The following is a 26,708-nucleotide window of genomic DNA, read 5'->3' on the forward strand; positions in this document are numbered from 1 at the left end:
GGAGGAGGAGGAGGAGGAGGAGGAGGAGGGGAAGAGGAAGAGGAAGAGGAAGAGGAAGAGGAAGAGGAAGAAGAAGAAGAAGAAGAAGAAGAAGAAGAAGAAGAAGAAGAAGAAGAAGAAGAAGAAGAAGAAGAAGAAGAAGAAGAAGAAGAAGTTGTTTTAGAAAGGGAGATTGCACTGATAAAAAAGAAGTTAGAAAAAGAGGAAAGAAAGGAAGCAAAGGGAGATGTCTCCATGAGACCTCCTCCACTAAATCCTTACACTGCTGCTTCTGCCTCTATGGACTTAGAGGCGGAAATCCGAGAGATCCGGGACAGGTTAAATAATCTAAGTAGAGAGAAGCAGATTTTCCCTGTTGTGGAAAATATTAATCAGCAGGGACAGAGGGCCAGGCAGCATAACCCCCTGGCCTTTAAGGACATTAAGCAGTTAAAGGAAGCAGTTGTGGACTATGGAGCTCATGCTCCTTTCACTGTAGCTTTGTTGGAATCCTTTGCAGAACTCAACCTTATACCCAATGATTGGATGCAGCTTTGCAGGGCTTGTCTTTCAGGGGGAGACTACTTGTTATGGAGAGGTAAAATGCAGGAAAATTGCAAAAAGACTGCAGACAAAAATGCTGAAGCAGGCTTCCCCCAGAATAATCTTGACAAGTTAACTGGTGAAGGACAATATGCTAGCTTAGAAGCACAGATTGCTTATGATCCTGCGATTTATGCTCAGATAGCTGCAGCAGCCATTAAGGCTTGGAAAACTTTACCTAACAAAGGATCACGAGAACAGCTTCCCTTAAGGAAGGCCAAGGTGGTGCAAAGCCTAGGAATTGTTTTTGCTGCAGAAGGTCAGGGCACCTCAAAAGGAACTGCCCTGCTGGTATAGGAGGTTAATCAGCCCAGGAAATAAGCCAGGTGTGCTGGTACAAGCCTTTAATCCCAGCACTTGGAAAGCTCTTGAGCTCAAGGCCAGCTTGGTCTACTAAATGAGTTTCTGAAACAGCTAGAGGCAGGTTTGCTATAAAGAAATCTAGACTCAAAAGGCTACAACTTCAAGACAGTAAAATGAGGTTGAATATGCTTCTTTTCCATTTTAAATCTTGCTTCTTGGTCAAAAATCTTTTTTTGTAGGCGAAAAGTTTTAAAATCAAAAATTGTGATATATTCAGAGGATTTTTAGAATTGTTTACGCTATCCTAAGTTTTTATTTCTTTCTTATAAAGTTGAGGATTGTTCTTTCGAGTTCTGTGAAAAGTTTTGCTATAATTTTAATGAACATTTGCATTAAATCTGTATGTGAGTTCTGTGAGAAATATTGCTATAATTTTTATGGACATTTACACTGAATCTGTAAACTGCTTTCAGTGAAATTGTCATTTTTGCTGTGTTTCTTCTACTTTCCCAAGAAAGTAGGGGATTTTTCAAGATTTAAAGTTCTTATCCTACAAGTTTTTCCGTTTGTCCAGCCTGTTCTTGAGTGGGAGTCGTTTTGTTTCAGATTGAGGTCCCTTCCTCCTGCCAGGTGTGGCTTCAGGGTGGAATGCTGAGACTCAAGCCTCAGGCCTCTTCATTAAATTTATCAAGGGCCAGAGTTACAAGTGATAATGGATAAAAATAAAAAAAAACATTTCCGCCTTCACAGGCAGAGATGACAGGACCTAAAACTTCTGTCTTTCTTGCTTAAAATTACTCCAAGATATTTTATGATATTCATAGATATTTAAAAAAATGATGTCTCATTTATCCTAGGTGTAAAAGAGGTACTTTTGGGTTATTTTCAGATTCTGGCTAGTTCTGCTGTAAGCATGGCTGAGCACATGGTCTTATGGTTAACAGCTTTGTGTTTGGGCCCAGAAGAAGTATTGCTAGGTTTTGAGGTAGATATTTGCCTAATTTAAAAAAAAAATAGACATAATGGGGGTCCCTCAGTGCTGGGGAGACTCTCACTAGGGTCTCAAAATGGTGCGGGCCCCCGCAGGGCACACCGGAGACCTTCCATCCTTGGTTGGTGCGGGAGGAGTTCGACCCCGAGTGACCTGGAGAAAGAATTTTTGAGGAAAGAGGCCACAGCCCAGTGGTCCAGAAGGGTCATAAATTCCAAAATTCCAATGGTGGTCACAGAGGGACAACTCCCTGCCTCTCGGGACCACTCCCAGGGTCATAATCAGCTAGGTCCTAAAACAGTAGGACCTGCAGGGGGAAACTCCCTGTTTCTAGGAATTGTTATCAGGTTTGCAGTCTGGCTTTGTCTTCAGCTAGTTCCTGGGGCAGGGTCGCTGAAGCAGCTGGCCCTAGATTTTTGCTTCTTCTCTTCCTGCTGGGAGAGTCTGGATTTATCCAGGTTTTTCAATACTAAAATGGGTTTATCTTTTCCCACTCTATAATCTTGTTATACGAAGGTTTCTCAATTCAGGAGATCTAATTTATGGTTTTTCCCAATGTTTGTGCCACTGAGGCTGTTTGAGATGTGGCAGAGTGTCCAATAGAGACACTGGCTTTGCTAAATTTTGCTCTGAGTTTTCAATTTCTCACAAAACGGGAATACCTTATAATCCTCAAGGACAAGCTATAGTGGAGCGAGCACATGTACGCTCAAAGCCTATTTGCATAAAACAAAAAAGGGGGATATGCTTCCACTCCCAGAGAGCATTTATCTTTTATTTTATACATTTTAAATTTTTTGACTGTTGATGCTCAATCTCATACAGCTGCTGACAGGCATTGGCGGCCAGATTCTTCCGGTATGCCTCATGTAAAATGGAAGAATCTATCAGATGGCACCTGGTATGGTCCAGATCCCGTACTGGTGTGGGGTAGAGGGGCTGTTTGTGTTTTCCCGCAGGATGCTGACAATCCAATATGGGTACCTGAGGTGGGCATCCAAACTGCCTAGGCTCCCACAAAGCCAGTACAGTGCAGTAGGATCAAAACCCAGTGCCATTGTTCTTGACTTCTCAGCAGTCCTTATTGTCTGCTATGTTCAGCGAGTCCGGTTTTATCCCATGCTTTTTCAGACCCAGTCCAGCTGGCCTTGGTGAGTTCCCAAAAGAACATCCCCATTGTTTCAGTGTGTGGGTGCACCCTTTGCGGTACTGAGTTCCTTGCTCGTGCTCTCTCTCCTTCTGCTCCTGATTTGGACCTTGGGGTTGTAGTCTGGTGCTCCAATGTGGGACTCTGTCTCTGTCTCCTTTCATCAACTGAAGAAGATTAATATCCAGGAGGATGACTATATGTTTTTCTTTGGGTTCACATTCTTATTTAGCTTCTCTAGGATCACGAATTATAGGCTCAATGTCCTTTATTTATGGCTAGAAACCAAATATGAGTGAGTACATCCCATGTTCCTCTTTTTAGGTATGGCTTACCTCACTCAGGATAGTGTTTTCTATTTCCATCCATTTGAATGCAAAATTCAAGAAGTCCTTGTTTTTTACTGCTGAGTAGTACTCTAATATGTATATATTCCATACTTTCTTCATCCATTCTTCCATTGAAGGGCATCTAGGTTGTTTCCATGTTCTGGCTATTACAAACAATGCTGCTATGAACATAGTTGAGCATATACTTTTGTTGTATGATAGGGCATCTCTTGGGTATATTCCCAAGAGTGGTATTGCTGGGTCCAGGGGAGGTTGATCCTGAATTTCCTGAGAAACCACCACACTGCTTTCCAAAGTGGTTGCCCAAGTTTGCATTGCCACCAGCAATGGATGAGTGTACCCCTTTCTCCACGACCTCTCCAGCAAAGGCTATCATTGGTGTTTTTGATTTTAGCCATTTTGACCCTGCAGGAAGCAGGTGGTGTGGGAACTGTGGCGTGCTGGGTTGTGTTGTAAGGAGCTGTGGGCCATGTTCCTGCTGCCAGGCTCCTGGCCGCCAGCTAGCTTATGCCCCGAAATTATTACACAGAAACTATATTCTTTTAAACACTGCCTGGCCCATTAGTTCTAGCCTCCTATTTGCTAGCTCTTACATGTTGATTTAACCCATTTCTAATATTCTGTGTAGCACCACAAGCTGGCTTACCAGGAAAGATCTTAACCTGTGTCTGTCTGGAGTGAGAGAATCATGGCGACTGACTGACTTGGCTTCTTTCTCCCAGCATTCTGTTTTGTCTACTCCGCCTACCTAATTTTCTGTCCTATCAGGGCCAAGCAGTTTCTTTATTAATTAACCAATGAAAGCAATAGATAGATAAAGACCCACCTCCATCAGGGTAGGGTTGCTTGGTTAATTTGAAATACAGTAGGATTATCTGGGAGAGGGAACCTCAACCAAAAAAAGATTGTCTCCTTTAGACCAACCTGTAGGCAAGTCTGTGGGGGTATTTTAAAAAATATGATTGGTGTGGAGGGGGAGTTCAGTCCAGGAAGGGTGGTGCTACCCATAGGTGGGTGGTCCTGGGCTTTATAAGAAAGGAGCAAAGCCAATGGGGAAGAAGCTAATAAGCCGCATCCCTCCACGGCCTCCGCTTCAGTTCCTGCTTCCAGGTTCTAGCCTGGAGTGCCTGCCATGGCTTCCCTTCATAATGGACTGTGGTTGGGATGCATAAGCCAAAGAAACCCTGTCCTCCCCGAGTTCTAATTAGTCATAGTGTTTGATCAGAGCAGTAGACTCCAAAGTGAGACCTCTGGTCTGGGGAGGTTAGTCTGGGAGGGATGACACCAGCAGCCTGGGCATTTGTGTGTTCGCTGTCAGGGAGCAGATGCTTTATAATCAGAGGCCCGTAGGTAGGTCTTACACACGAAGAGCAGCCTGGAGGAGTGCATGTACTCAAGTGTCATTGGATTTAATACTTCATTACCAATGGCATGTCACTGTGCTTGGCTGTGCAAGCTGCTCCCCAGCATGCCCAAGAAGCAAGTCAATCTTGAAGTATTTGTTGATGAGTACATTTTATTTTTAGCCAAAGCTTTGGCCCAGAAAGAGGCCACATGGAGGAGACTAAGGTTTAACAGGAGCCATCTCAGCAGAGAGCTGCAGAAAATAATTATGAATGCTGATGGGAACCCCAGGGGAGCTGGGGATGGGACTTTCCCTGGAAAGCCTTGACTGAGGGCATAGCTCTTTGGTGGCAATGATCTGAAAGGGACAAATGTGTCCTTCTGCTTTCCGACCTCCAGCCGGCCCAGCTGCTGTTTCCAGAGACTCGCCTGTCTCTGGCCCTCAGAAATCTTTTTTCAGATTTCAGTTTGGACAACTTTTTTCCTGCTATGACCAGACACCCATCACCTGGGCCTTCCCGAAGGCGACCCAGCATGAGGGCCTGGGTTATCTGCAGGGCAGAATTTGTCTTCAGTGGCCTCTTTCTGCCACTGTCATCTTAGGCTCTTGGGGGTGAGAGATTTTTCCAGTAGCTATTGTGGAGAGGGAGCCCACAAACCCTTAAAGTCAGAGGACAGCTAGTGTGAATTGGTGCTCTCTTCTCACCACGTGGTTCATGGAGTTAGGTGCTCAGCCTGGCAGCTGGCACCTGGCACCTTTACCCTGGCTCCAACCGGTTGATTGGCACCCACAGGTTCTATTCCAGTCTTTATACTAGTACTAGCCCTCAGTTCACACTTTAGAGTTCATTGATGCACACACACACACACACACACACACACACACACACACATCTTTATATGTACATATATGTGGGTTGCAGCATGACCTTATAGACTTCAGGAGAGTTCTTATAGACTTCATGACCTTATAGACTCAGAGAGTTTATGAGACCTCAATTAGATTAAGAGGCAGAGAGTTAATAATGATTAGGCATCAGTTTGGATTGGCAGGAAGGATGTTAAGGACTTGGTCTCAGAGGCTCCAAGAGCCAGCCCCCGATAGCAGAGGCATGGGCATTCATTAGAAGTGAAGGGATAGGTCGAAAGATGGATAGATGGGTGGATGGGCAGGAGTCAGTTGAAGTGGGCCAGGTCAAGGGATTCCAATGGCTGAACCCCTGGGGACAGCTGGGAGTCCACTGACTGCTGGTTCCTTGACACATGCCAGCTTATCAGATGGCACACCGGTGAGACCATCGTCATAACAGGGTTATTAGCATCCTTTTTACAGGGTTCAGGAAAGGTGTTGCGTGCTCTGCTGGGCTTGTGTATTTGATAAAACACTTTTTCCACATGTATTTTATGTGTGTCTCTCTGTGCATGTGTGTTGGTTCACGTGTGCCATGGCATGCATGTCTGTGGAGGCCAGAGGACAGCTTGAAGGAATCACTTCTCTCCTTCCACCATGTGGGGTACAGGCACTGAGCTTGGGTTCTCAGGTTGGGCAGCAAACACCCTTACCCTCTGAGCAACCTGGCAGGCTGTGTCTTTGTATTCTTGACACGGTTTTACTATACCTATGGGCCCACCTGTTCCGAGTCTACTTCAGTAAGTTTTTGGGTTACCTTCTTCTTTTGTGAATTTACTGGTTCATGTGTCATGGTTGGAGCTGGGCAGGTGGTGATACCTACATGCACAAACAACATGTAAAATCACCACTCAAAGTAGTGCCAGCTGCTGCTTTATAAAAGCATTCACCCTAGAAAAAGGCATGACCCGAAAGCCTCTGTTGGGACAACATAGAGTAACCTAGAACAGATATGGTCTAATCTCCCTGTGGCCCAGGTTGGACCATAGCATAGCTGACTGTGGTCCTCCAAGACTGGCTCTCCAGTATGACAGACATCCCCATCACTACTTTTCCTCTTGGACCCCAGGTGAGCTCCGGGACTGCCTAGGAAATCTGTGGCCTGCTGAGCTTACCTTCTTCCTTCAGCCTTAGCAACACTGCCCCCTCAAGCACATGGGTCTCCCCATCCCATGGCCACCACACCCCAACAGCCATCATCCAGGAAGTCCCTGCCATGGCTTCCCTGGGAACTTCCCTTCCTTTCACTTCACCCCTGTACTTTCTCAGCAGCTGCCTGGTTCCTGCATCACAGCTCACCCCCCAGCCAGGTACTGGGTGTGAATTTAAAACTCAGGAGACCCTGGCCACTCCCTTTTTGGGTGTATTTGGAGAGCCGGGTTTGGGGAAAAAAAAAACCCTGGGACTCAGAGGAAGGGACCAATGCCCACTTCCCAGAACTCTGGTTCATTTGTAATTCCATGCTGGTCCTCAGGAGGCTGCTCTGTGGGGCTCTGAGATTCAAAGCCAGCCTGGGTTACCACAAAGGGAGACCGTGACTCGAAATAAACAATTAACAAAACCAAAGCAAAGCCACACCCAGCACTGACAACAAAGGATTCTGGCCAGGGTCTTACACAACCATAGGGTCAATGTCTTCATTAACTAGCCTCAAAATCTTCCCAGTACTTCACAGTACCCAGGAAGTACTCTCCCTCCAAAGAAAGTCTAATTTACATTTGCCCTGCCTGAAGCTCACTGGGTCCCTTTCCATAAGATTCTGGCATTCCACTCCACACTGAAATCTGAAGCAGATGTTCTAAAGTTGATGTTCTAAAATTCATGGAAAAACAGTTAAAACTACAAATGTCCTTAGCATCGCAACTCTAGCTACATGGTATAGGCCGTGGGTGCACACGAATCTGCTGTGACTAAGATAACAACCAACTTGGTCCAAGTTTTTAAGAGAAAACTATATTCTTTTAAAGAAAATGCAAACATCCTAGGGCGGGGGGGGGGCGAACTTAATTTAAGTCAAATCGCATGCTTTTGTGGTAGAGCCGGATACAGTGTGCACAGATGCTCCCCGGGGTCGCAGGGAGCTCTGGTGGGTTCACTCTCTGTGCCTTGGATTCGCTCAGGGTTTTCTGAGGCTGAGGATGCTTGAAAGGCACCACCCCTGCCGGGATCCAGACAGGAAGAGAAACCTGTGGCTGAAAACACTCAAGGCCAAACCCGGTGTTTCCCAGGTGTCACTGCCATGGCTGTGATCACACACAAATAAGGCACCCTTCCCCCATGGCACCAAGGCCCTCCAAGCCCTGCCTCTGGGAGCTGAGGCCAGGCAGAGAAAGGTGGCCTATCTCAAGGGTGTAGGGTGTGTGTGTCCTGGAACCCAGCAGGGGAATTGGCTTGAGGCAAGGAAGGTGAAGAAATATTTGAAGCTGGGGTCTGGCCCCTGCAGAAGAGACAGCAGCTCGGTGGAGGGGAGAAAACAGGAGCATGGGTCATACTTCTCTCTGCATGGCTGCTTCTCAGAGCTCAGTCACATGCACAGCCGACGAGGAGAGCGGGCCCTGTCCAGGGCGCCTCAGGTGGCACCGGCAGCAGAGCAGATGCCCGTCCAGGGGGTAGCAGCAGAGTCCTTCCTCCCCGCTCAGCTGGAGCCTGCAATCCTGCTGAAGATAAAACACAGCCTGAACCCCAGTAAGCAGGAAACAAAATCATCACCAAAGAAACATCGGGGTTGGGGTAGATATGCCAGCGGACCTTTAAAGAAACACCCAAGGACTTGGAATTATGCCAGCTTCAGGAAAAGGACAGGGATGGGTAGTAAATGTGGGCTCGGCCTAACAGGCTATACTGATTTTTTGGTGTTGTTTGGTTTTGTTGTTGTTGTTTTTGGAGACGACGGGGTTTCTCTGATCTGCCTGGCTCTGCCTCCCAAGTGCTGGGATAAAAGGCATGTGCCACCACTGCCCAGCTGTTTCTAGTTTTAGTTGCTTGAGACAGGGTCTCTCTATACCCCTAGCTGTCCTGGAATTTGCTCTGTAGACCAGGGTGGCCTCAAACTCACAGAGATCCACCTGCCTCTGCCACCTGCCTTCTCAGGGCTGGAGAAGGCTCAGTGCTAAGAGCTTGCTGCTCGACCATGGAGACCACAGTTCAGACCCCTGCACCCACAGAACAAGCCAGACTCTCACAGACTCCCCTTAACTCCATTTCCAACTCTGCACTCCACACAGAGATATGAATACCCCACACACACACAAAAATATAACTTTAAACTCAACAACAACAACAAAGTACCAGCCAATAGCCAGTGCGGGAGCTATATCTATAATTTACAGGATTCCAGAGGCAGAGGCCGAAAGTCAAGGTCCTGGCCAGCCTGATCTACATAGCAAGATCGTGTCTCAAAGAAACAAGAGAACAAAATTCTGAACATATTTATCAGACTAAACCTAGTAGGAGACTGGGCTTGAGTACAGCCTGAGTTATGAGAATAATTCCAAAGACTGTAGATCTAGCTCAGCAAGAGTTCTAACCGTGTGTCCCAGTATAGACACACAGCGAATTCTAGGATAGCCAGAGCTGCTGTGGAAAATCTTTTTGTACACTGTGAAGATGTGCCTTGGCCAAGGAGTCTTCTGATTGGTTTAATAAATAAATGAATGACCAATAGCTAGGCAAGAGAAGATAGGCAGGATTTCTGAGGAGAGAAGATGAATACTGGACATGCATAGACACCAGAGAGGCCTCTGGCATAGCATGTTGGGCATACAGATGAAACAAAGGAAAAAGCCACATGGCAGAACATAGATTAATAAAGGCAGGTTCATCTAAGTTATAAGAGCTATTTTGGGGAAAGGCTAAGCTAAGGTAAGCTCTCATAATTACTAAGAATTCTCTGTGTCATTATTTGGGGGCTAGAGGTCCAAGAAAGTCCGATGAGAAAGCTTACTACACTTTGCACTGGTGGAGGGGGTCAGCTGACACTTTCCCCTGTCACTCTGTGGATCTATCAGGTTTACACCCTAATATCTGACTCCTGAGCTTTATTTATTAATAAAACAATAAAAGAAGCAGTTATATTTGGCATGCAACATGTGTCATGACCACATGAACAGAAGTCATGTCAACCAACCATCACCTCAACCATGGCCACCTGGGACTCCCAGGGAGCACATACAGCAATTGGCTGTCACTTGCATGGATTCTGGAGAGTGGGCTCAGCAACTTCCCAGAGCTGCTGCAGTAAACGTGGCTCCCACTGCTACCTGCCAGCATGAGGCTGGGCTCTCAATAAACAGATGGGGGCTTTTGTTTAAATGCTAAAGAAAAAGACAAAATGGGTATAGACAGTCATAGAAAATAGGTTAGGGCTGGAGAGATCGCTCAGAGGTAAAGAGAACTGACTGCTGTTCTGGAGGTCCTGAGTTCAATTCCCAGCAGCCACATGATGGCTCACACCATAATCTATAATGAGATCTGGTGCCCAGAACACTATATACATAATAAGTAAATAAATAAATGAATAAATAAATAAATATAAATATAAATAGTTTTAAAATAATAGTTTTTAAAGAGAGTAAAAATATATAGATGTGCACATGTGTGTGTGTGTGTGTGTGTGTGTGTGTGTGTGTGTGTGTGTGTGTGTGTGTTTGTATATATAGCCACATAAGGAGGAAAATAGACAGGGCACATGGAACCTGTCTGTTGCTTTGTTGACTTTGAACACTGATAAGCTAAAAATAACACTGCTGATAAACACTGGTTTATAGCAAAAAAAAAAAAAAAAAGCTAAATGAAATCAACCTATATATATTTTAAGAATGCCTTAACTTAAAAATGAAAATCAGGAAATATGTTGCATTGGGGGAGAGGTTATATCTTTTTCATAGTCAGGGAAAAACTAAACAAAGCAGGTTAGATTCAAGGATCTCTTTCTGAAAATAAAAGAACAGGATAAGAATGATAAAACAGAACGGTAAATTAATTGAATCTACTTTTAAACTAAAAAAAACACAACTACTAGTCTTAAATATTTTACATTGGTATATATCTTTGTATACTGATACAAATTTAAAGTTATTTTTGTTAGAACATACTGTATATATTTTCTGTTGTTTTAGGTATTGTACTGCAGATCATTTTAAAATGTACTGCATTTTAAAATGTAAAGTTCTAGCCCTTAAACAATTATTACAAACTGTTTAGGACAATTTTAAAAATGTAGATTACTAGTTAATCATCTATAACAATCAAACTTATAGTCATGTAGATATGTTGTCAAGATATAATTGTTTTATTTGTTATTGTTTTTCTTTTGTTTTTGTTTTTGTTTTTTCTTCAAGAGAGGGTTTCTCTGTGTCACTTTGTTGCCTGCCCTGGAACTAGCTCTTATAGACCAGGCTGGCCTCGAACTCAGAGAGATCCTCCCGCCTCTGCCTCCAGAGAGCTGAAATTAAAGGTGTACACCACCACCGCTGAGCTGTTATTGTTTTTCAAGACAGGGTTTCTCTGTGCAGCTTTGGAACCTGTCCTAAAACTTTCTTTTCAGACCAGGCTGGCCTCAAACTCACAGAGATCTGCCTGCCTCTGTTTCCCGAGTGCTGGGATTAAAAGCATGTGCTACCACCACACAGCCCAAGAGATATTTCAGATACATAGATGGTTGTCAAACACTTCAGAGGCCAGAATATGACATTCCAGATGTTTTAGTAACATAAGCCTTTTTATGACAGTGAGACACATCTGCTCCTGGGAGCATTATCTACTTCATAGAAGGCAATGGGCATTGAGGAAACTCCATAAGTTTTTTTTTTTTTTTTAATTTGTGTGTGTGTGTGTGTGTGTGTGTGTGTGTGTGAGGCAAAGTTAGCCACTGGAGAAGAAACTGCCCTTGCCTCGACTGCTGTCAATATGCTCACCAAATTGGACGGACAAGACACAAAAGAAGATGACTGCTGAACTTTGCCAAGACAAGATATGACAGTCCTTCGAAATTCCTGCTCCACAGAAAAGTCTGTCACATATGCTGGGCCTTTAGACCAACGATGGATGTCCCAACATTGCAGAGGAGCCCTGGGTGACTATCCAGGGAGCCAGCTGTTTCTCTCATTTCTATAGTTTTGAAAGTTGTTTGCTCTGCACTTCCTGATTACTCAGGTACTATTTTATCCTTCTTGTGTCTCTGATGGGAGTTGAAGAAAAGTTATACTGCCTTTTATACCACATTAAAAAAAAGTTGCAAAAGAGATGTAAAGTTTATGAAGGATGAAAGACATAAAAGCTTAAGTTGCTCATTTAAGAAAATGTTTTAAGGTCTAAAAAAAGTTTAGGTTGGTAATATGTTATGATAAAAAGTGGTTTAGGTATAAAACTTTGAACTCATCAAGACAGATAATATTTTCTCTGAATAAGCCAAATACAAATGGACTGAACATTGTAATTTTAATTCTTATCTGATAATTGTTCTTATTTGTTCTTGTTTGTTTGTTTCAAGACAAGGTTTCTCTATAGCTTTGGTGCCTGTCCTGGAACTAGCTCTTGTAGACCAGGCTGGCCTCAAACTCACAGAGATCCGCCTGCCTCTGCCTCTCGAGTGCTGGGATTATAGGTGTGCATAACCACTGCCTGGCCTGATAATTGTTCTTACTATATATAGTTTTACTGTGTTAGACAGAGTAAAACTTTATTTTAGAAAAAAATCAGAAAATGTTGTGGATAATGTTTTTGTACACTGTGAAGATGTATCTTTCCCAAGGCACTTTCTTTTTCATTAATTTTGATTTATTTTATGTGCTTTGGTGTTTTGCCTACATGTATGTCTGTTTGAAGGTGTGATAGTTGTGAGCTGTCATATGGGTACTGGGAATTGAACCCAGGTCCTCTGGAGCAGTGCTCTTAAACACTGAGCCATCTCTCCAGCCCACCTAGGTGTCTTCTTATTGGTTTAATAGAGAACTGAATGACCAACAGCTAGGCAGAAGGACAGGGAGGATTTCTGGGGAGTCAGTGGAAGATGAATCTAGGTGCAGAAAGACGCTAATGAGAGACAGATCAAGCCAGATACACAGAATGGAAGAGAGGTAAAAGCTACATGGCAGAATGTAGATTAATAAAAGCAGGTTAATCTGAATTATGAGAGCTAATTGGGAAAAGCCTAAGCCAAAGGCCAAGCTTTCATTATTAAGAAGTCTGTGTCTCTATTTGCAGGCTGGTGGTCCAAGACAGTCCAACGAGAAAGCTTACTACACAGGGCTACACAGTAAGACCATATTTCAAAAAAAAAAAAAAATACACAAACAAAGAAAGTGGGGGGGGGAGAAGCTTGGTCCCTTGTCCATGGAGGGGGTGGTTGAAGTGCCAAAGAGGCTTTGGTTCTTTGGTTAAGGGGATGCCAGAACCTTGACCTTTTTTTTAATACATGTATTATTATTATTGCTGATGATGTTGTTGTTGTTTTGGTTTTAAGACAGGCTTTCTCTGTGTAGCTCTGGATGGCCTATCCCTCACTCTGTAGACCAGGCTGGCTGCATGTATTATTTGTATGTGAAGTGGGTGCCATGGCATGCCTGTGGAGGTGAGGACAACTTGCAGAATCAGCTGTCTCCTCCACCACGTGGGTCCTAAGACTCAGTAGCAAGTATCCTTGCACAGTGCACCATCTCAAAGTTCTCTCCAAACCTTCTTTCTTGTTCTTTTACCAGTTATGAGGTGAGCATCTACGCCACATCATGGGCCCAAAGCAATGGCGTCAACCAACCATCATGAGATTAAACCTCTACAACCAAACTGAAATAAACCTTGTCTATGTAATTTGGTGACTTCCGATATTTGCTAAATGAAGCGACAGCTATAATTCTGACAGACACATCTTATCTCCTATCACCCTCCAAAGTTTAGGCTGGGTGTCGCCTCCCCCAGGAAACCTTCCATAGTTTTGCAAGGTCCTGACAACTCCCTTCAACACAACACACTACTTCATGTGGACACTGCCAATTCTAAATTCCTGTCTATTCTACTAAATCCAACACCCACTTAGTGAAAATGGGACTATCTGAAAGAAAAATGAGGAAGGGTGGGAAGAAAGGAAAAGGCTTACTGGGGGAGTATGGAGCAGAAGCTACAGAGAGAGGGTCCAGAGTGGAGGGTGACAGTGTCTGCAGGGGAGGGTGTGTGAGGCCGGGCTCACCTCACAGTGGTAACACTCCACGTGGTAGTCTCTGTCCATGGACACCACATGAATGGTTGTCCCACAGCCCTGGAAAAAGAGGCAGATTCACATGTATGCTCCCTGGACCTGAAGCACTATGTCCTGTCCACTAAAGCACCTCTCTCTACAATGTGCCACCCTGAGTAGACATGTCCCTCGGATAAGGACAGGACTCTTCATCACGTGCCCAAGAGGGATGTGTATGTGCCCTAGGCATCTTCCTCAACTAGAGTCACACATAGGCTCGTGACAGTAAGAAAGTCACATGCGTGTTTGCTCATGCAGAAACTCCCACTACCAGTCATGTTCCTCAGGAAGCTGACTTAAATAGATATTGTTCATGCAGAAAGACCCAGAGAGATACACAGCCAAGGCCTCCATATCTGCTTTTCTAGCCCTAGGCTACCCAACATTCACTGCAGAACTGAATGAGTCGGGGGAGCAGCCCCTACCGTTACAAGTAATGGAGCAGAGTGCCACAGTGGGTCACAAGAATCAGGACCACCTCTTCTCTGTAATGCATCCAGGGTACACCTGCCCCATCCCCTGCATGAACATCCTCTATACTCCTCAGCCCTGCGGAATGCAGAGCATGGCCACCTTTGACCACTCCTAATATGGCCCAGGACCTGAGTCAAAGCAGGCAGGATCAGGCAAAGCCTCAGGGTCACGCACCCTCTGCTTCTGGGTGAAGTGTTCCTACCTGGGCAGGGAGGAGGATAGGGCGGCCACAGGAAGCACATTTTGGAGCAAACTCCCTGGAAGCATAAAGGAAGTGGGCATGAGAAGGTGAGAAGGTAGAGGCAAGGGGACATGGGTGGAGCTACCACAACAGCTCTAAGATAGCCTGCCTCCTGTGTAGACACGCGGGTGTGTAGCTTCAGCCTTCTTGTCAGTAATGGTTGACACAGTTCCTATCTGTGCCCTCTCTCCCTCCCTCCTCCTGCAGGACAGCCGCAGGCTCCCTCCAGCCATCTCCTATGCATTCTCTAGTCCCTGATGTCCAGACTGAAGCCATCCCTAGGGGAGACCTCTGCTCCACCCTAAGTACCAAGAACAAATGCTGGCACCAATCTCAATCTCAAAAATCAGCAGCAGCAGCAGAGACCCAAGGCTCTGAGGCCTAAGCCTCCCTGGGAGGAAAAGGCCCAATGGCAGGGAACAGTCAGGTAAGGGCCCAGAAGAGAGACCAGGAATCACAAATATCCCTGCCCTGCCCTTATGGAGTCACTTGGAACCGTGCCCAGGCCCATGAATTGGAACACATATGGAAATATTCTGGAAACATAATAGTTATTGATACCACGTCCAGGTTCTTTCCTGATGTATCTCACCAAAATATAAGGAGTCCCATCTTTCTGCTCCTGTCACCAAAATCAGAGCTGTCCCTACCCCAACTGCAGAGAAAACATGAGGGCAGAAAGAGAAAAACAAGGCCAGGACCAAAGAGGCAGAGGTAGGCAGGAAAGAGAGCTGGGGAGGCCATGCTGTGGCCCACACTGCTTCTTCAGAAAGGGAGACTCACATGTGGTAGTCTCTAATGCAGTAGATGTTGTTCTCCACGTCCACGGTGAAGGGAACGCCATCCAGACACTCGTTACACACTGAGCAGATGAAGCAACTGTGGTGGTAGTAGTAGGACTTGCCAAGGGCCTGGAGGATCTGGGGAAAGCACCAAAAGGTTAGCATGGGCAGGAGGCACAGCACCGCCCCCCAGAGGCCATGGATTAGCGCCCCACCAATGGTCTGTAGCAGCAGAGGATGGGGAACTCCAGGCACTGGGAGGTTCTCACCATCTCCATGATAAGGTGTGCACACACGCTGCACTTGTCAGCAGTTTGCTGGGACCCGGAGTACTGAGAGGGGACACAGGATCCAGGATGTCACATGACAAGGGGGCACTCACTGTCGCTGGCCTCAGGTCTGCAAGTGAATCCGAAGGAGGTTCCCGCCCCTGCTCCCACCCAGCTGGGCCAGCAACACAGTGCAGACTCACCAGGAAGTCCTCCTGGCAGTATACTTTCTCACCCACTTTCTAAAAGGCCTTTCCGCAGAGTCGTCTCCCTGCAGGGGAAGGGGTAGAGGGGGTAATGGAAGCTGACACCAGGAACGGAGCCTGGCTTGAGTGTCAGTACTTACCGCCCACCAATGAGAAAATGAACATGAAACATGTCCCTCCAAACACCCCTTCATTTGTTTGCATGTACACCTTTATGTCAGAAGAGGGTGCCAGATCTCATCACAGATAGTTGGAAGCCTCCAAGTGTGCAGAGGCCAGATGCTGACCAAGAGCATGGGAGTGTCCCCTGCATATGTCCCAGTTCAGCACCTGGCAGGAGGCCTGTCTCCCACTCGCCCCTACTCCCAGTCCACTACCAGCAGCCACATCTGCAAAACCACAACACCCATCATGCCTTCTCACATTGAACCAAGCACCTTTTCGCAAAGACAGACCAACCCTTTCGCCCACACACACCCTTGAAGTTGACCCTCCCTGGTTTACAACCTTCGCATAACCTCACTATCTTTCTCCATCCCAGAATGCACCCACCGACCTGCTAAGAGACAGCCTCTACCCCCCCAAGATCTACTTCAAAGCTGCCTAGAACTGCGAGTTTTGCTGGCCTGAGGCTAGAAATCTGCCAGGCCTGTCTCAAGCTTGCTAACCTTGCACACACTCACTTCCTCTACCCTGATTCACCCTAAGTATTGAGGCAAGGAAAGCCCTCAGGGGTTGTTGGGCTGATGCATGTTATTCCTCTGCCTGAGTTGTTGTGAATCTTACTTCCTTTCTTTGGTATTTGGTGGTATAAAATCCATTTTCTGTTGTCCTTTCTGAAACAAGGTCTTGTTATGTAGTCTTGACTGCTCTGAAACTGTATGCAGACCAGGCTGGCTCTGAACTTCAAGCTCTCTACTATTCCTGCTTCTCAAGTGCTGGGATTACAGGCCAATACCAAGCCGGCTAAAGTCTGGATTTTTCCTTTGTGTATCCAGCAGTGAGGCTGGTTTGTGGTTCTGTTTTGCCTTGCTGGGGAACAAACCCAAGACCCTGAGTACTCTAGACATGCGCTCTACCACGGAGCTAAACTCCTAGCTCAGCATTCTTTTAGGAAATATCCAGAATGTACGACAAAGCCCAGAGCACCCTGGCATACCTGACTTAGTCCTGTGGCCTCACAGGGTCCTACCTGCAGCCACCACGAGCACTGAAGCCTGTGACCCTAGGGCATCCCATCTCTCTCTCCCTAACCATGGCTCACACAATTGAAGGGGAGGGAGACTTCCCTTCTGCTCCTCATCAAGTATTAGTAGGGTGAGCAGGAGCGATGCTATGGATGAAAAAGAATGACCAGCAAAAGGAGCTGAAGGATGGAGTTAGCAATTAAGAGTGCTTACTGCTCTCGCAGAAGACTCGAATTCCATTCCCAGCATCTGCATCTGCTCACAATCCAGTTTCTAAGGATCTGACACTTTTTTTCTGGCCTCCCAGGGTACCCTCCCGTACACGTAACTAAATCTTTGCCAATCCATGTCTGCAATCCAAAGGCTGTGCCTGAAAGATCTCTGTGAGTTCCAAACCAGCCAGAGCTATACACAGTGAGACCTTGTCTCTTAAGTAAATCTTTAAAAAAAAAGTTTCCAGAAAATAGTTTAGTTTGCCAATCAACCTGATTCTTGAAGATTTACCTAGTCTGTGTAGAGTAAATACCATGGAATCACACTGTAACCAGTGAACCCTTATTAATCATGACAGAAATATTCTTGGCCACCATTCCTACAAATTAAATCATAATGTTTTTGCTTCTGATGGCAAGGTCACTGGTCACAGCTCCATTAATGTTGCTTCTATTCATCCTGAAAAAATAGTTTTCGATGAAATGCTCTGAAAATAGCCACCCTTTGCCTTAATTCTGTCATGATTTTATGTGGGAATGTTCAAGAAAGAGAAGTTGGGAAAAAGACACCGTGAAGGGATTTAGAGGGATGGGTGAGCTCCAAGTGCAATTGCACACCCCTGGAATCACATTTCAGAATTCCTGTGTCAGATCCCTGTTGACTATGAGAAGGATTTTCATAGTCGCAGCTATGTTGGGAACACTGGAAGCCCCCTGGTATACAGCACACCTGTCCCTAGGAGAAGAAGGCATTAAGTTCATGTGTCATTCCCACTGTTACCGTGGTCCTCACCGCACTGTTTTCCAGACTATAAAAGTGATGAGTTGTCAACATTCTTCCATGCAACTGTACCTTCTCTGGAATCAGCTCTCTCACTTCTAAGGGTAATGTAATGCATTCCTGTTAATGGTCTGGATCCCTGAGATGAGGGCCAGATTTTCCACAAACAATTGTATTGGGAACACGGGAGCACAAACAGACATGATTAATCATGGGCAATATGTCAGTAGTTTGGATGGGAGGCGGTGACATGTTTTTCTTCTGTGTAAGAGAAGCAATGTAAATGCAGTATCCTAACTCAGACTGCATTCATTGTGTCAGAACATCTATAGCTCAGGGGATTTGACATATCTGAGTTTATAGCATGCCACAGAGATGCTCTGAAGTCATTGGATACCATATCTTCTTCTCTGTGCCTTAGAGGGTTGTCTACCCATGCTTTTGGTAGAATGCAATTCTTTAGGTGCTATACTCATGTCAAAATTTTTGTGTTGACCTTATGCCACCTACCCTCAACTTCCATATTAACACTCAGTGGCTGTCCATGTGAACTAGGTCAAATATTGGTGTCATGTATAATGGCCTACTTCTACCCACTAGTCTGCATCTCCTACGTCCCTCAGAAAAGGGCAAAGCCTGGCAATAAGCACTCAAATCTTGAGTCTCTGTTGAATGTTCTGCAAGTAAGCTGTAGCACTCTGCTTCTGAATCCCAGCATCTCATGGGCATCACACCATGCAAAATATGTATTCATGTAGCTTAAGGAGTCCCCAAAGTCTTAACAGTTCCCAAAGTATTCTAAAGTTTCCAAATTCAAAGTTTCTTCTAAGATTCCAGCAACACAGTCTCCATGTTTCTGAAATAATTAATGATAATTACCATCTTCACATCAGCACTCTTCACTTCCCAATAATGGGAAAACAGACATTTTTCTTTTACTCTTTTAGTACATGTTAGAGGCGAGAGAGAGAGTTGGGCCCAATGTTGTTACCTTACTGTTACCCTCTCACTCAAAATGAACCGTTACAGCACTTCTCTCTGTCCCCAGGAGAAAGCCCTGCATGAATTCTTCCCCCAGCAAGGCTGGGCAGGAAAAGAAACACAACTGTCAGCAGCTACTCTAAACTCAACTGTTTCTTTTGAACCTGACAACCCTGTTCTAAGATTCTGAGCTGCCAGATCTCTCCAGGTGCAATTTACAGATTCATCTAGAATCATCCAGAATTTTTTGCTCTTTGTTTCCTTTTGTTTATTTCAGTGTGCAAAGGAGGAGACAGGAGCCCTATAAAGTGTAAAGTGATAGCAGGTAATGACAGTAGACATTGTCTTTCAGTGCTGGTCTCCTCACTTTTGTTTTCTTACTCCTCCTGTTTGTTTTCTTACTTTCAGGAATGTCCAAGGATGACTCTTTAGATTTTCACTCTCCTACACTTCCTGCGACCTGTGGGAAGGCCAAAGGAATTTTGTTCAAGCAGAACATGAAGCAAGGCAAGTGCCCACTTTTCTGATCTTCTGGTCCCTGAAGGGGACTACACGGGAAGAGAGTGCCATGTACACAGCTCATCAGGAAGCAAAAACAAAAAGGCCTCCCTGGAAGGTGTTTCCAGACTTTTCCACGGGTTTATCTAGAAACCACACGAGTCATCTCTGGGCCCTGTGATTATGCACCACCCCTTCAATATCTTGTAAGATTAATGGATTCCTGAATCTGAAAGAGGAACCCAGATTTTCCTACCTCTGCTTCTACCCCTGATAAATCCCCTCTTGAACTGGGAAGGACGAGAGCCATAATGGGGAGGCTCAGATGCTTGTGGTAAATTCACAGAGGAGCCAGGTTGGTCCTGTCTTTTTTTTTTTTTACAGGACCTCAGGAAAATGCATTCAGAACTAAGCAGGGGATTGGCTCACTCCAAAGGAATTTTTAATGGAAGCGAAAAGGTCCAAGTCAAAAGACCGAAAGAGGAATATACAGTGTAAGCAGAAGACACTGAGATTCCTAGAGCAAGTATGCTAATGGCCAAGGGTGGTAGATTTGAGTCCTGGAAGGAGTGGAAATCCAGTAGCAAAAATGTGGACTAGGCAGCATGGCTTCCAAAGATCTGGGTGTTCAAACAGAAAACATTTTCAAGGGACAAAGTCAGAGATACTGGTGCCCATGAAGACCTTACAGGTAAGCAAATGGACTGAGAATTTTAAGGCAGACCAAGTTTTTTGGTGATCAGAGGTTTAAGAATCTTAGCCTAGGCAAATGGATAGATCTAGAAAGCATTATATTGAGTGAGGTAACCCAGACCCAGAAAGACAAATAAAATATTCACTCATTCATAAGTGGTTTTTAGACATAAAAGAAAGAAAAACAAGACTGCAGTTCACAACACCAGAGAACCTAAATAACAATGAAGACCTAATCTATATGGAAAGTCAAAAAAGACAAGATCTCCTGAGTAAATTGCGACCATGGGACTAAGGGAGAGGGTAGAAGAGGAGGGGGGAGGAAGGGAGAGGAGCAGAGAAAAATATATAGCTCAATGAAAACAATTTTAAAAGATGAAAATTCTGAGGTGGCAAAAGTTAAAAAACTTGGTCTAGTGGGTTTTTGTAGGAAGGTAGGTTGAAACCAGAGTCAGTCAAAGAAACCCACCCTGCCCTGAACCCAGATCCTGTCAAAGGCACCTTACATAAACTGCAGGCAAAGAATTCCCTGTGCCCCCAGTCTAGTAAGCCTTTACAGAAGGCACAGTTTGTGCACCCCTTTGAGACATTTTCAGCCACCTCAGCTGTGGCAGTGCCCCCACCACACGCACCTCTGGGCACTCTCTTTCTAACCTGTAACACCTGCAGAAGGCATGAGTTGCTGTGATTCCTGGACAGAGCCTCCCAATAATACTCAAACTGTTATCACAGATTGGGTGCTAGTAAGAACAATGGGTAAAGGCACGTTCTGTGCAAGTCTTGCAACCTGAGTTCAATCCCCAGCACCCACGTAAGTGTGGAAGGAGAGAACGGAATGCACAGAGTTGTCCTCTCACCTCCAGGTGTCCAGGTGTGCACTGTGGCACAAGTTCACAACCACAATAAAGCTTTTTGTTCTAAATAAACTTGAGACACTACAGGGATGGATGTGTAAGGATTTTACCTGAAGGAGAAGAATGGAAAGAGAGATTGGGAGAGGAATGAGACAGTAGAGCTTGGGTCTTAGGTTTAAGTAAATGGGAAAATTATTTTATCACTAAGGGGAATTTAAAAGAGGAAGCAGTTAGGCCCTAACCCTTAGGAGAAGAAGCTCATTTTTCTCCTCACCCTGTGGGTTTCCTATCTAGTCTTATAGCTAGGTGCAGGTACTTTCTAAAACAGGGGAACATCAGTACCCACAAAAGAGCAGCTTTCCTGATAGTCTCTCAGGTCAACCTTTTCTCTTTCATAATGGACTTCTCTGAAGCTCCAACAGGAACCTCAAGAATAGCGTGACTAGAAGATGAACTCCCGATACATGCTCAGCTGCTGTGTCACAGACCGAGGCCTCTGAACTTTGCCTCCAAGCTCCCTCGTGTTCCTGCTCTGAGGTCCTTCCTGTTTGGGCAAGGCAACCCACCACAGCTGGTACAGCACTGGGGTACCGGCTCACAATGCTCTTGTTCACAGGTGATTTGCAATGGAAAAGTACATGCATTTTGGAAATTATAGACAAAGCTGCTGGTGTCTGTGTGCCTTAGAAAATGATGTTGATATTAGGAAGAGTACAAACTAAAGGTGCCAGACATAGAAGGCTTTAATGCAAGGAGCAAATATGCTCAATGCTACACGCATATTGCTTGTAGCACCCGTGTCAAGTGCGGTGATCCAAATGAGCTTTGTCTGCAGTGCCTCCCTCCCACTCCAGGGCAAATGGTAATCACCTGTCAGCTGCACCAACTGTCTCCAGGTTAAAGTTTTCCACATTGGTGTCATCTGTGAGCTCCTTTCAGATGAGAACTTCCAGAGGTGATGCTGTGTTTCCTTCTTGGCGAGGAGAAAGGCCTGACCCTTGGCTGATTTCATTAGAAGTTTAAAGCAATGGTCCTCCAATGCCACTTATAATAGAAACCATCCTTCTCCATGTTGATTGAAAGACACTGGGATTAAGGATGCTTAGTGTGCTTAGTGTGGTGGCTGGAGAGATGGCTCAGAGATAAAGAACACCGGCTACTCTCCCAGAGGTCCTGAGTTCAATTCCCAGCAACCACATGGTGGCTCACAACCATCTGTTAATGAGATTTGGTGCCCTCTTCTGTACTGTAGGTAGGATACATGCAGGAAAAACCCTGTATACATAAAAATATTTTTTTTTTTTTAAAAAAGGATGCTTAGTGTGAGGTTGCTACCAAATTCCACTGATACTATAAAATATGTTGTTACAGGTCCTGGGTAACCTTTTAAAACCCATACATATAGAATTCCATAGGCACTGCTGTGATCTTATTGTTCCCAACCAAGACCTATGCAGAGATTGAATCTCTATCATGAGTTAGTAAAATAAATGATTAATCCATTTATGGCTATGTTGAGAACAACCTGTGGGTTGCGACCCCTTTAAAGGTCAATGACGCTTTCTCGGGGTTTACCTACAACCTTCGGAAACATCAGATATTTACATTCATAACAGTGTCGAAATTACAGTTATGAAGTAGCAATGAAATTAATCTTATGGTTGGGAGTCACCAAAACATGGGAGACTGTATTGCAGGGTCACAGCATTAGGAAGGCTGAGAACTACTGACTTACAGTAATTGGAGATAACTAAGGATGAGGTCGTGAAGGTGGGGGTCCTTCCTCATCTGTTAGGACTGTACCTGTATAAGAAGAAGAGAGAAGGCCAGGTTGGTACCCCATCCATCAGTCCTCCACTTAGGGAGCTGCAGGAGCTGATTTAGACCCTCATTAGTAAGTGTAAACAAACAACTAGACATCTGCAAAGAATCAATTAAAAGAACAAAGTGAACTCCTGATGTGGTGAGCATCCGTGGAGGAAATCAAGAGAGTGTGATAAGGAAGAGGAGAGAGGGAACCAGGAAATTCTAATTAGTGATGCAAAGACCATCTCCTGGATACTTCAGAACACATGATTACATCTGAGAAGCTGACATGCCCAGGAAGATGTGGGCACTGAGTGACGTGTGGACAAAGGGTCTGGGTGGGAATGAAAAGTGGAGGTGGTGTGGCCGAAGAAGTCATGGGCATATCTAGAACAGCAGAAACTGTATCACACCTAAGTAAAGCCCAAGCACAGCCCATGTAATCGATGGGGATGAGGCTGAGACCCAGGGACAGTGAGCAGCAGTGACAGTGTGTGAGGGAGCTGGCTCTGGCAAACAGATGTGCCAGATTCTCTGTCTCATCCAACACGCCTTAGCGGTGGCTGACCACGGGGGAAGGAGAGTCATTTTTCTATGGCGTGTGGCCACTAGTAGGTTGTCCTTGTTCAAGTAGATGGCCCCACAGCCACAAACTCATGGGTAGCACTAACTGGGCTCAGTGAAATGTATGCTTTAAAAAGTAAAAAACCAGTTTATGGATTGAGAGAATGATATGTTGGGGAGGTCTGGGTTGGTTCCTAAAAGCTACCTAGAGCATGGGAGAGCTCACATCCTCACCAACTCCAACTCCATGACCCTACACTGTCCTCTGAGCTCTCAGTTTGCTGCATTATGTGCGTATGCAAGCATGCACACAAGCACATAGCAAACATGCACAGAAGGGAAACCGAAGGCAATAAGATAACCCCCTACCCCAGGGTGAAGACTGGCAAAACCCTTTAAAGACCCCTAATGAGCCTGAACTAGGATCTTTGAGAAGATTTCACTGGGAGTTCTGTGTCAGCCTGTCTAATATTTTCCAAATGTATTTGATCTCCAAGAGCCCCCATCCAGGGCACCAGTGAGAACTCTAAGGTTTTAGATTTGGACCAAAGCTAGACCACACAAGAGAGAGCCCCTCTCTACTTCTTGTGGAGGCACCAATAGTCACTTTCCAGCCAAATATAATCAGAATAGCAGGCTTGACCCAGACTTTCCCAGGGATTGGGGACAGAGCGAGGGAGGAGGGGAACAAGGAGGCAAGTTAATGCAGGGTGTGTGTGTGTGTGTGTGTGTGTGTGTGTGTGTGTGCCACACACTCATGTGCATCAGGTTGAAAAAAGCTACCTTGATGCCTCACTACACACTAACACCATGCTAATGGGGAGGGGACTGTTTAATGAAAATGTCATACTATATTTTCTGAAACCCCTCCAAAATATCTAGCGCACAATTCCTGGACATCCTAGAAATATGGCAGTAAGAACTTCCTTTAGCCCTTTTCAAAACTGTACCAGGAAATACCATTCCCCCAAAGCCAAAACAAATAACCATTAAAGCAGAAAAAAATATTACACCAGACAGATGTTTATTCTAACCACATATACTCAAGCTTACAGGAAAAATGATTAAAATTTGTAATTTATATCCAAGTGATCTATATAAAAGCCTATTAAAATTATGTATTTTTGACAGTATTATAGATATGTAAAATGCATTCTTTTAAAGTGATCACTTGATGAATTTTACTAAATATAATCATCAGTGCCACAGTGAAGTTACAGGCCAATTTTCTATGCCCCTAAAAATTTCCCTATTCTTCACAGAAAGTCCTCTGGCTTACCTTAGATCACAGCTGTACTGAGCACAGAACAGCGGAATACAGGCACCAAAATCCCCAGCTGTGGGTCTCTGCATCAGAACATGGTGTGACAAAGCAGAGCTTGCCTAAAAGGGGACAGGAACATCTCTGGAGTCCCACTCTCACTGTGGTTCCACTGAGGAGCATCAGAGGCCTGTGCTTATGAGCTGAAGAAGCTGGCAGCTCAGGAATTTCAGGCTCCACAGAGGATCTGGCCTGGCTGCCACTGCCCAGAGGCAAAGAGCAAGGACACTGGTGCCAAGAGGGGAAGTCCTCCTTCTAGCAAAATCTTCAGGAAAAAATGGAACGGGGTTGGGGGAAGAAAAAGGAGAAGGAAGAGGAGAGAAATAGTGGAGGTGTCTTATATGTATGTAGCACCATGCAGTCACAGGGTCGGTCACTGCAGATGTCTCAAATTTCTCGGAGTAACTCTAACCAAACAAGTGGAAGAAATGTATGACAAGAACTTTAAATCTTTGAAGAAAGAAACTGAAGAAGACACCAGAAAGTCGTAAGCTCTCCCAATGCTCTTGGGTAGGTAGAATTAGTATAGTAATAGTGGTAATCTTACCAAAAGCAATCTACGGATTCAATGAAATGCCCAGCAAAATCCCAGCAAAAATCTTCACAGACCTCAAAAGAACGATACTCAACTTCATGTGGAAAAGCAAAGCAAAAACCCCAGGAAGATATGAAGATACAAGAAGCTTATAGAAATCCAAGTAGACTCGATCCAAAAAAATGTCCTCACCACACAATAATCAAAACATCCTTTTTCTGCACACAAGAAACACATCTCAACATCAAAGACAGACATCATCTCAGAGTAAAGGGTTGGAAAAAATATACCAATCAAATGGACCTAAGAAACAAGTGGGTGTAGCTATTCTAATATCTAACAAAATAGACTTCAAGCTAAAATTAGTCAAGAGACAAAGAAGGTCATTTCATATTATTCACAGAAAAAAAAATCCATCAAGAGGAAATTTCAATACTGAGCATCTATGCTCCAAATACAAAGGCACCCTCTTGTAAAAGAAACACGTCTAAAGCTTAAATCATACCACAAATACAAAAAAAAATTGAAATAACCCTGTGAACCATAGTTTAAAAAGGGAAATCAACAGCAATACTAATTCCAGAAAACCCACAAAAACATGGAAATTAAACAATACTCACCGGAACCATCAGTGATTCAAGGAAGAAATAAAGGGAGAAACCAAAGACTTCCTAAAATTCAATGAAAATGGCCACTCAAAATACCCAAATTTATGGGACACAATAAAAGCAGTGTTAAGAGAAAAGTTCAGCACACTAAATGCTTACATAAAAAAGCTTGGAAAAATCCCACACTAGTGAATTAACAGAACATTTGAAAACTTTAGAACAAAAAGAAGCAAACTCACCTAAGAGAACTAGATAGTAGGAAATAATAAAATGGAGAGCTAAAATCAACTAAATAGAAAGAAACAAAGAAAACAATAAAAAAATGAGAAAAGAATTGGATTGGTTCTTCAAGAAAATTAACAAAATAGACAAACATTTATCAAAGCTAAATAAAAGACACAGAGAGAATATCCAAATTAACAAAATCAGAAATGAAAAAGGGGATATAACAAGAGACATGGAGGAACCACAGAGAATCATCAGGTCATATTTAGAAAACTTGTACTCCAAATTTAGAAAGCTCAAAGGAAATGGATAACTTCCTTAATAAATATAACTTATCAAAATTAAATCAAGACAAGATAAGGAAAGTAAAAAGAACTAAATCTTCTGAAGAAATAGAAACAGTCATCAAAAGTCTCCCAAACAACAACAACAAAAAAAAAGTCCAGGACCAGATGGTTTCACCGCAGAATTCAACAAAACTTTCAAAGAAGAATACCAACACTCCTCAAATTATTCCATGCAGTAGAAACAGAAGAAACAATGCCAAACTCGAGGCTGTAATCACCCTGATACTCAAACCACAAAAAGACATTACTAAGAAAAAGAATTACTGA

At 44.4% G+C, this 26,708-nt stretch overlaps 1 pseudogene; it reads right to left on the reverse strand.

Annotated features, from left to right (window-relative positions):
- Positions 1 to 8,140: 8,140 nt before the first annotated feature.
- Positions 8,141 to 25,890, reverse strand: LOC126493257 (Wilms tumor protein 1-interacting protein-like; annotated as a pseudogene).
- Positions 25,891 to 26,708: the final 818 nt, after the last annotated feature.

The sequence above is a fragment of the Alexandromys fortis genome, unplaced genomic scaffold (genome assembly GCF_014885135.2).
Source record: "Alexandromys fortis isolate MF-2015 unplaced genomic scaffold, M_Fortis_MF-2015_v1.1 scaffold_230, whole genome shotgun sequence".
Classification (NCBI taxonomy): Eukaryota; Metazoa; Chordata; class Mammalia; order Rodentia; family Cricetidae; genus Alexandromys; species Alexandromys fortis.